Here is an 11,246-nt window from a genome sequence, read left to right on the forward strand (position 1 = left end):
AGGTAAAGCCAAGAAACAAACCATTGATTTGGAATCTAAGGAAGCAAAAAACACCCAATCAGAACAGCAAAAAGAAAAAAGAATCCAAAAACATGAGGATAGTGTAAGGAGCCTCTGGGACAACTTCAAGCATGCTAGCATTCTCATCTTGGGGGTGCCAGAAGGAGAAGAGAGAGAACAAGAAATCAAAAACCTATTTGAAACAATAATGGCAGGAAACTTCCCTAACTTGGTGAAGGAAACAGACATACAAATCCAAGAAGCACAGAGAGTCACAAACAAGATGAACGCCAAGAGGCCCATACCAAGACACATCATCAAAATGCAAAAGGTTCAAGACAAAGAGAGAATCTTAAAAGCAGCAAGTTACCTACAAGGGAGTTTTCATAAGATTGTCAGCTGATTTCTCAAAAGAAACTTTGCAGGCCAGAAGGGAGTGGCAAGAAATATTCAGAGTGATGAAAAGCAAGAACCTACAACCAAGACTACTCTATCCTACAAAGCTGTCATTTAGAATCAATGGTCATATAAAGAGTTTCCCAGACAAGAAAAAGTTAAAGGAGTTCATCACCACCAAACCATTATTATATGAAGTGTTGACAGGTCTTTCTGAAGAAAAAGATAAACAATATGAACAAACAAAATGTCAATTAATACATAGCTATCGACAATGGAATCTACAAACAAAATGAACAGGCAGAATAGAAACATTCTCATAGATACAGAGAACATTTTATTGGTTGCCAGATGGGAGGGGGGTTGGGGGAATGGGTGAAAAAGTTGAAGGGATTAAGAGGAACAAATTGGTTGGTAGACTGACAAACCTCAAAGAGAAGGGGGTTGGGGAGTGGAAAAAAATAAACCAAAGAATTTATATGCATAACCAATGGACACAGACAACAGTGTGGGAAAAGGTAGGAGGGGGGGCAGGAGTGGGGAGGAGGGGGTTAATGGGGGGAAAATGAGGAACATCTGTAATACATTCAGCAATAAAGATTAAATAAATAAATAAATAAATAAATAAATAAATAACGTATTCATTATTTACTTAATGGCTACTTTGCTGCAAAACTCTTTCATTTGGGAAACCACATATTTTACACATCCGTTCCTGACAATATTAACTTTGTCAGCTAGAAGTTTAGCACATATATTACAAGCAAACCTCAAGCTTTCTGAACACACCTTTAAACCTCAATAGCTTATCATTTCACAGCAGCAGCTACTCTTCCTGTCCTAGGCTGAAGCCGAGGATGCCTGGAATAACCACCAGCTCCCAGGAAATATGGGCAGCATCACTGTTGGGAGCAGTAACCTCAGCTGGCCAGGTTCTCACCTCCATGGATATGGGTCCTAATGCCTAACCTTTATGCCACTGAGGGATCCTAAATTCCTGGCTCTAAAAACTCAAAAGACCTCTTGTTTGAGGTTTTCTGTTCCCCTAGTTAGCTAGCACCTTGTCCGTCTTGTCTTTGAAGGGATTAAAATAAAACAGACAACAATGTTATAATTACCAGAGGGAAGGGCTGGGGGAGGCAGAAGAGGACAAAGCATGGATAAATGATGATGGGAAGGATGTGCCTTGACGTGGTGAACACAAAATACAATATACAGAAGATGTATTATAGAATAGTACACCTTAAACCTACATAATTTTATTAACCACTAGTCACACCAATAAATTAAAATTAATAAAATAATAATAATAAAAAGTTATTCTACTGCTGTAGACTTAAAATCTTCTAAATTCTCTTAACTGGCCTTTGGCAGTCACACGGCAACCATCTTTTCTCTAATTTCTAAGTAGCTAAATGAAAGGGCCACCTCAGGAAATAAGTAAGCATGAAGAAGTAATGCCAAAAAGATTTTCGAATGGCCATTTGGGCTCTGTAAGTCTATTCACAGGATGTTAGGGGAAAGTTCTGGGATGCAGTGCCATGATGGAGTTTTGATTCTTCAGTGTTCTCTCCACTGTATCACATGGTTCAGACTCTAACCTCTCCCTCAAAGCACTCATTTAGCTTTCCTCTTTATTTTTATTTTATTTTGGATTTTCTATTCTAGCTTATAACCATGTAATGCTAGAAAACCAATTATGAAAATAATCAATAAACTTAAATTTTACACAAAACCTGCATATTTGTAGCAGCTTTACTTATAATTGCCAAAATTTGGAAGCAACCAAGCAACCAACATGTCCTTTAGTAGGTAAAGGGATCAAGTGTGATAAATCCAGACAACAGAATATTATTCAGCGCTGAGAAGAAATGAGCTATCAAGCCATAGACATGAGAAAACTTATATTTGTATTACTAAATGAAAAGTCTACCTGAATATGCTACATAGTATATGATTCCAACTAAAAACATCATGGAAAAGTTAAATCTATGGAGACAGTAAAAAAATGAGTGGTTGCCAGGAGATGAAGGTAGGAAGAAATGAACAGATAGAGCACAGAGGATTTTAGGGCAGTGAAAATACTCTGCATGGTACTATAAGGGAAAATACATGTCTTTGTACATTTGTTCAAAAGCATAGAATGTAAAACACCAAGAATGAACATTAATGTAATCTATGGGTTTTGAGTGATTATCATATCAATGAAGGTTCACCAACTGTAACAAAGGTACCACTCTGGTGGGGGAAGTTGATAATGCGGGAGAAGATGCATGTGTGCAGGCAGAGGGTACACGGGAAATCTCTACCTTCCTCTCAGTTTTGCTGTGAACCTGAAACGTCTCTTGAAAAAAGTCATATGGCCCAGCTGTTTTGGCTCAGTGGTTTTAGTATCATCCCATGGACTGAGAGGTCCTGGTTTGATTCCTGATTAGGACACTTGCCCAGATTGTGAGCTTGATCCCCAGCAGGAAGATTACAGGAGGCAGCAAACTGATGGTCCTCTTTCTCATCAATGTTTCTATCTCTGTCTCCCTTTCTCTCTCTCTAAAAACATCAATAAAAACATAATTTTTAAAAAATCATATGGATCAGTGGTGGAACTTACAGCACAACCCATGTTCAAAGGTATCATTCGTCTTAAATCAAAACAAAGTAATCTAACAATAGGTTACATAAAATAATCTCAACTATAAATCATATTCATATTTAAATGTCCACATGAATGAACTTGAAATGTCTGCCTATACTGTAAATACAATCTGCAGAGGCACATAACCCAGAAACTCCAACTTAAATATGTAAACAAATAAACTAGAATGGTGGAGCTTTCCAGGTCATCTCGTTTCTCACCAGTCTTCTTTGCTGTGCTGTATTTGTTGTGTAGGTTGATGAAGGTCAAAGTGTTCTACTCAGACTATTCATGAGATATCAGGATCACAATTGGGCTCCATTCAAGACACAGCCTTAGCCAATGTGTTCGAATATACAACTCGGCAGTACAAATATGTACATGTGCAAAATTCATGGTAACTGAAAGGTTTCCATAGCATCAGTAGTATCTTCCATCTCAGACTGTTACAAAGACAAATAAACTGAAGGTTTATGAGACAACCAGTTCAATAAACTTTTACAAATCACCTGCTATGTGGAAAAGATGGTGCTACATGCTGGGTGGTGACACTCTATCCCAAGGAAACAACAAACAGATCAGTGGTTTTTATCAGGGAGATCTTTGAAGGGGAGAGAGCATTACAAAAGAAATTTCTTTGGTTGAATTTGAAGAAAACAATCTTCCAGTAGTGAGGAGTATAAGCAGAAGAGCACTAGCTATGAGTTAATTTGAAAAATCCCTCAGGGTGTTTACTTTGATGAAACTAGCAAAGAAGTAAGGCAAAGTATATTTCAAGTGTCAAATATGCAAAATGTACTTCAAAGCTAAATAATAAGGAAAATTTTAAAGTCACTCTTACTCAAGAAACATGAATTAAGCAACTACTATGTACAGAAAACTGGGTTAAGTACTAGATATTCAAAATGAATACAATATAGTCACTGCCTAAAATCTAGGCTAATTGGCAAAGTAATCAGTAATTAAAAGGCAAGTATCCACAATAGCAAATAACTTATTAATGAGAAATGAATACTATAATGAGAAGAGGTTTAGAATATACATAATATGTATTAAATACAGGGTGGCTAAACCCTGACATATAGATAATATTTTCTTTTACTTTTTACAGATTAACCCACTCGATTACTTCTAGAGTGAACTAAAGTTTCAGATTTAGCCCTGGCTGTTGTGGCTCAGTTGGTTGAGCATCTTCCCTTGAACTGGAACATCACTAGTTCAATTCCAGGTCAGGGCACATACCCAGGTTGTGGGTTTGATACCTGGTCACAGTGAATATAGGAGGCAACCAATCGATGTTCTCTCTCACATCAATGTTTCTCTCTCCCTCTTTTTTCCTCTCTATTTAAAAAAATCAATAAAAAATATTCTTTTTAAAAAGGGTTTAGAGGCAACTCAACAGATGCATGTTCAGGGGTTGATGGCAATGTTACATTATTGCAACACATTTATTTCTATTTTGCATAGGTGGGGGTTAAAAATTAATACTTTTTCTCCCACTTTCTAAATTCTTCTAACTGGGCTAATAATCAAATTAACAGAGACAGATTAACAGGAGAAAGTCAGTTTTTATACATGTGTGTGGAGACTTCACATAAGCATGAAAACTCAAAGACAGTGAGACAGCATTGAGTATATAAGACATTTCTGAACAAAGAAGAAAATGGGAGGTATTAGATTTCAGAAGCAAGTGTGGGAAATCTACAGGTAGTTGAGGGAGAGCAAAACACACATGGCAGGAACATCCTCCTAGGAAACTCAGAAACAGTGGCCCCAGGGGCTGTCTAACAGGCTTGGGGGCTTCCCTACTAATCCTAGGGTGGAGATTCCTGAAGCAGGTTTCTGTCTGAATCTCTCGGGCAGGAAAGGGGGGAGGGTCAGGAGTTCTCTCTGAGTCTTGTTTCTTAGTAAACAGCTTATACTCAATATCTCAAAAGGTAACTTCAGGGAGGCAAAACTTTGGTTCCCTTCACATAACACATTGCTAATGAGGGACCACACAGCAAACACATTGTGTCATGTCATTGTATTGTGGAGGGGGATAAAAACCATAGAGATGGGCTAGCAAGAGAAAACCAAAATTTAATGGGTTCCTCATCTCACCGGAGAGGGAATTCACACTGAACTAAACACATAAGCAGATTGTTTGACTAGTGGGGATGGACTTAAAAACAGGGTGGAGAAATGAGAATCACTCTGGATTGATTATCACTGTCACTACAAACTATGTTCTTCTAATCTGGCATTGAAGTGTACAGAGGCTGTGCTGTGCTACAAAACAAGATTAAAAAGGAAACAAGTAAAAACAAACAGAAAAGGCTTGTGGTTTCCAGCTTCAAAATAGAAGATTCTTAACTCTCTCAGGCAACCAAACTACAGCTTCTCAGCCCACCTTTTTCCTTACAGCATTGCTTTCATGCATTCTGGCCTATTCTACTAATTGTTTTTCAAATTACAGTGGCAGAAGAGCCTCTTCAAAATGATAATCTTTTGTCTTACCACCTTACAGTTTTGCTGTCTGCAAAGTACACAATTTCTCCATCCATCATTGACACAGCAACAGCCCACGAGCTTACAGAAAACCACAAATGCTGAGAAACTTCTTTTTATAACTTCCCTGCCAAGTGGTTTTCTTGTTTTATATGTCTGTATTTATGTATTTATTTATGTATTTATTTATTTAATTTTTCCCAGGGAGAGAGAGGGAGAAACATCAATAGGAGTGATATATATCGATTGGCTGCCTCCTGCATGCCCCTTACAGGGAATGCAGCCCACAACACCCAGGAATGAAACCAGTACCTCTTAGTCCATGGGACCACACTCAATCCCCTGAGCCCAGCAGCTGGACCCCAAGTGGTTTTCTTTATCCCACTCAATAATTTCAGTTCTCCCAATTTGAACTCTTGAATATTGATGCCTTATGACTGTGATACACTGAACGTTGTTCTATATTTTTTATTTTTTAAGGATGTCCAAGAGCAAACTTGATACATTCATAAATAATATTTGCACTATTTACTCAGTAGTTGTATTTATTTATTGGAAAAGAAATGATCTGCCTGTGAGAAATGGATTATTGATGCCCTAAATGTCAGTTATCTTCAGTTAGTAAGCAATGTAATATAGATGACAGAACAGAGAATCAGCCCATACTCATTCATCTTTGAGAGAGTAAAAAACTACTAAACAACAACAAAATCAAATTATGGGCCCAAACATGATATTTCCAATCATTGGACACTTTAAAACAATGTACAGTTCTCAGGTGAACGTTTGTTACTGTGATCCTACTTGAAAAACCTATACCCTAGAGGCCTAAATTAATGCTAGCCCAGGATTTAAAGGTAAATCTTACATTAAAGTTATTTTTAAAATGTACCTTTGGGCTTGTTTCTCAACCTTGCATGAATGTGAGAAACAGAGGAGGCCTTGACTCACACTGTGTAACGCTCCTTGTCCTGGGCCTTGTGGTGGACCCTAAGTCTCTGGGGTTTGAGATTTCGTGTGTGGTTTTAACACACACACGTCTGAGGTAGGCCCAGCTAATTTTCTTCCCCTGCTAGGCTATGTTGATAACCTCTCAGGAAGTATCTATTTTAAAAATAGACTATTCTCCCAAGGAGGATCTATTTTTATGTTTTATTTGCATAGGGCAAGTTATTGTGTTTTTTTAATGGACCTTTAATTACTCTGATGATGGTGGAGGGTTGAATTGGCATAGAAAATAGCAGGTGATCTAAAATCCACTTGACTGGTGTAGCAACTATGGAAAACAATATGATGTTTCCTCAAAAAATTAAAAAATGGAACTGCCATTTTGACCCAGTGATCCTACTTCTAGGAATATACCCTAAGAAGCCTGAAACACCAATCAGAAAGCATATATGTACCCCTATGTACATAGCAGCACTATTTACAATAGCTAAGATCTGGAAACAGCCCAAGTGTCCATAAATAGTGGATAAAAAATGAGTGGATAAAAAAACTGTGGTACATGTACACAAAGGAACACTATGCAGCTATAAAATAGAAAAGATCTCTTATCCTTTGAGATGGCCTGAAGGGACCTGGAGAATATTATCCTAAGCGAAACAAGCCAATCAGAGAAAGACAAATACCACATGATCTCACTTATCTGTGAAATATAATGAGAAAAACATGCTGAGGAAAAAAATACACCCAGAGACATGGAAATGGGGTACAGACTGACAAACCTCAGAAGAGGTGGAGGTGGGGGAGGGAAGAGATAAACCACAGAACTTTTACGCATGTATGTGTAAACAAGGACATAGACAATAATGCGGGGTGGAGGGCGGGATTGGGAGGAGGGTGTCAGTGGGGGGGAAAAAGAGAAATATCTATAAAAATATAAATAAATAAATTTTAAAAAAATAAAATAAAATTCACTTTGTGTTATCTAATCATATATTTATTTTTAATTTACAAATTTATAAATTGTTTAAGTTACAATTTACATTCAATATTATTATGTATTAGTTTGAGGTATACAACACAGTGGTTCGACAATCACATACTTCACAGCTTTCTAGGATTAATTTTAACCTCATATAGGCAAAGGTCTAAGTCTAACAAAAGGATTTATAAGATTTAACTGAAAAAGGCAGGAATATAAAAGCAGTTAAATTTGCCCTGGCCAGTTTGGCTCAGCGGTTAGAGCATCAGCCCACGGACCAGAGAGTCCCAGGTTCGGTAAGGGCATGTACCTCAGTTGCAGTTTGTCCCTGGCCCCGGTGGGGGTCGTGTGGGTGGCAACCAGTTGATGTGTCCCTCTTACATCAATGTTTCTCTCTCTCTCTCTTCCTCCCCTCTCTCCCTCCCACTCTATCTGAAGATAAATGAAAAAAAAAAAAAAAAGCAGTTACATTCAAAGAGAGAAAATGAAGAAAAGGTGACATACATAATATGAAAAATGGAGTAATAAAAAATCAGTTGAACAAAAGCCTGATTCATCAACAAGTTCAATATAATTGATGTATGTCTCTAGCTAGACTGGTCAAGAAAGAATAACAGAAATACAACAATAACAAATACAAACACTATCAAAAAAGAAAGGACATAATTACAGATTCTACACAGTAAACAGACAAAAGGGCAATATTATTGTTATGGATTTAAGTTTTGTGTTCTCCAAAAGGATATCTCTAATTCTTAACCCCTGCAACCTATGAATGTGACTTTTTGGGAAATAGATCATATGTTCGTATAATTGAGTTACAATGAGGTCTTTAGAGTTGGCCCAAATCCAATATAACTGGTGTCCTTATAAAAAGAAGAGACTGCCCTGGCCGGTTTGGCTCAGCAGTTAGAGCATCGGCCTGCGGTCCAGAGAGACCCGGGATCGGTTCCCGCTAAGGGCATGTACCTCGGTTGCAGTTTGTCCCTGGCCCTGGTTGGTCGTGCGGATGGCAGCCACTCGATGTGTCCCTTTCACATTGATGTTTCTCTCCATCTCTCTCTCTTCCTCTCTCTCCCTCCCACTCTATCTGAACAAAAAATGGAAAAATGTCCTCGGGTGAGGATAAAAATAATAAATAAATAAAAAGAAGAGACTGCATGTGAGGGCAGAGACACAGGAGAATGCCTTGTGATGAAACAGCAGTTAAAGGATGCAGCTGCAAGCCCAGGAATGCCAAGGCCTGATGGCCACCGGTAGACGCCAGGAGTCAGGAAAGATTTCACACACAGTCTCGGAAGAAGCATACAATCACTTTGATTTTGGAGATCTACTCTCCAGAATAGTGAGAGAATACATTTTGTGGGTTTTACTCTGGCCAGTTTGGCTCAGCGGTTAGAGAGTTGGCCCATGGACTGAGGGGTCACGGGTTCAATTCCCATCAAGGATACATACCTGGGTTGTGGTTTTGGTCCCCAGGCCTGTTTGGAGTCATGCAGGGGGCAACCAGTCGATGTGTCTCTCTCACATGGATGTTTCTCTTATTCTATCTCTCTCCCTCCCTCACTTCCAATCTCTCTAAAAGTCAATGGAAAAATATCCTCGGGTAAGGTTTAACAAAACGAAACTTGTGGGTTTATTAAACTATCAAGCTTGTGGTACTTTGTTATAGCAGGCTTAGGAACCTAATGCATTGATGAAAAAACAATATGACAATAATTTTGATAATTTAGAGGAAATGGACAGATTTCTTAAAACATAAAATTGTCAATATTTAAATGAAATAAATGTCATAAATATAAATATAAAAATTCTTTTTTTTTTTTTTTATCCTCACCCGAGGACATTTTTCCATTTTTTGTACAGATAGAGTGGGAGGGAGAGAGAGGAAGGGAGAGAGAGAGAGAAACATCGACGTGAAGGGACACATCGAGTGGCTGCCACCTGCACGACCAACCAGGGCCGGAGACAAACTGCAACCAAAGTACGTGCCCTTAGTGGGAACCGAACCCGGGTCTCTCCGGACCGCAGGCCGACGCTCTAACCGCTGAGCCAAACTGGCCAGGGCTAAATACAAAAATTCTTAACAAAATATTACCCAAGGAAATCTGACAATAGATTTTTTAATGGTGGTATATCTGACCTAGTGAGATTTATCCAAAAAGTATAAGTTTTGTTTAATATAAAAAAATCATTTGATATAATTTTACCATACTAGGTGACTAAAGAGCTGTATAATCATCTCAATAGATGCAGAAAAATTATAAAACAGAATCAATTCCTATTTATGATAAAACTGTGAATAATCAAGAGTAAAATGGAACTTTCTCAACATGATAAAGAGGATCCACAAATAACACCTGCAGCTGACATCCCACCTGGAAGTGAAAGACTAAATATTTTTCTCCGTAAGATTGGGAACAAGGCAAGGATGACTGCAATTGTTGCTTGTCTTCAACATTGTACCAGGTGTTCTAGCCAGTGCAACAAAGTGAGAGCAAAACTGAGGAAAAGACAGAAGTAAAACTTATTATATTCTCATAGGACATAATTGTGTATGTGGAAAAAAAAAATCCTTATGAAGCTAGAAAACACGTTTTAACTACTGGAAATAATAATTAACAAGATAACATCAGTTTTCAAAAAAAAATTTTATTTCTATAAACTAACCACTAATATTTTGAAAAATGTTAAATGCCATTACAATGGCATCAAAAATATAAATTTAACAAAATATGTAAAAGATCTATATGCTGAAATCACCACATTTTTTAGGGAAATAAGAGACCTAACTAAATAGAAAGAAATAAAAGACCTAACTAAATAAATCATGTGCACTGTACCACTCAATATTGTTAAGATGTCAATCCTCCCAAATTAATCTACAGATTCAATGCATTTCCAAACAGGCATCTTCGAAGAAATGTTGAGAAAATGAAAGATTCCATTTATAGTCAATTAATTTTCTACAAAGGTATCCAAGTGATTCAACAGAGGAAAGGAAAGTCTTTCAACAAGTAGTACAGAAACGCCCTGGCCAGTTTGGCTCAGCGGTTAAAGCGTCGGCCTGCGGTCCGGAGAGACCCGGGTTCGGTTCCCGCTAAGGGCACGTACTTCGGTTGCGGTTTGTCCCCGGCCCTGGTTGGTCGTGCGGGTGGCAGCCACTCGATGTGTCCCTTTCACATTGATGTTTCTCTCTCTTTCCCTTCCTCTCTCTCCCTCCCACTCTATCTGTACAAAAAATGGAAAAATATCCTCGGGTGAGGATAAAAAAAAAAAAAGGAATAGTACAGAAACACTGGATATCTATATGCAATAACTGTAAGCCCCAGCCTTTTTCTTATGCACAAAAATGAATTGAAATGTGTATGATCTAAGCATGTAAATTAAAACTATAAAACTTCTAGAAGCTAAATCAAGACAAAAACCACTGTGATTTTGATATAGGCAATGACTTCTTAGATAGGACAGTAAAAGGAAAAAAATGATATATTAAGCTTCGTTAAAAAATTTAAACTTCTCTTTAAAAGACACTATTAAGAAAATGAAAAGGCAACAAAAAGACTGGAAGAAATCATTTGTAAAACATATATCTAATAAAGGATTTGTACTCAAATTATATAAGGAACTCCTACAATTCTACAATAAGAAGACAAAAAAAAATTTTAAGAAAACTGGGCAAAATATTGAATAGGCATTTCACATTCAAAGAAATATGAATGGCTAGAAACACATGAAAAGATGCTTAATGTCATTAGTCTTCAGGGAAATGTCAATTAAACACCACAACGAGATACCACT

Source organism: Molossus molossus, unplaced genomic scaffold, assembly GCF_014108415.1.
Source record: "Molossus molossus isolate mMolMol1 unplaced genomic scaffold, mMolMol1.p scaffold_m16_p_10, whole genome shotgun sequence".
Lineage (NCBI taxonomy): Eukaryota > Metazoa > Chordata > Mammalia > Chiroptera > Molossidae > Molossus > Molossus molossus.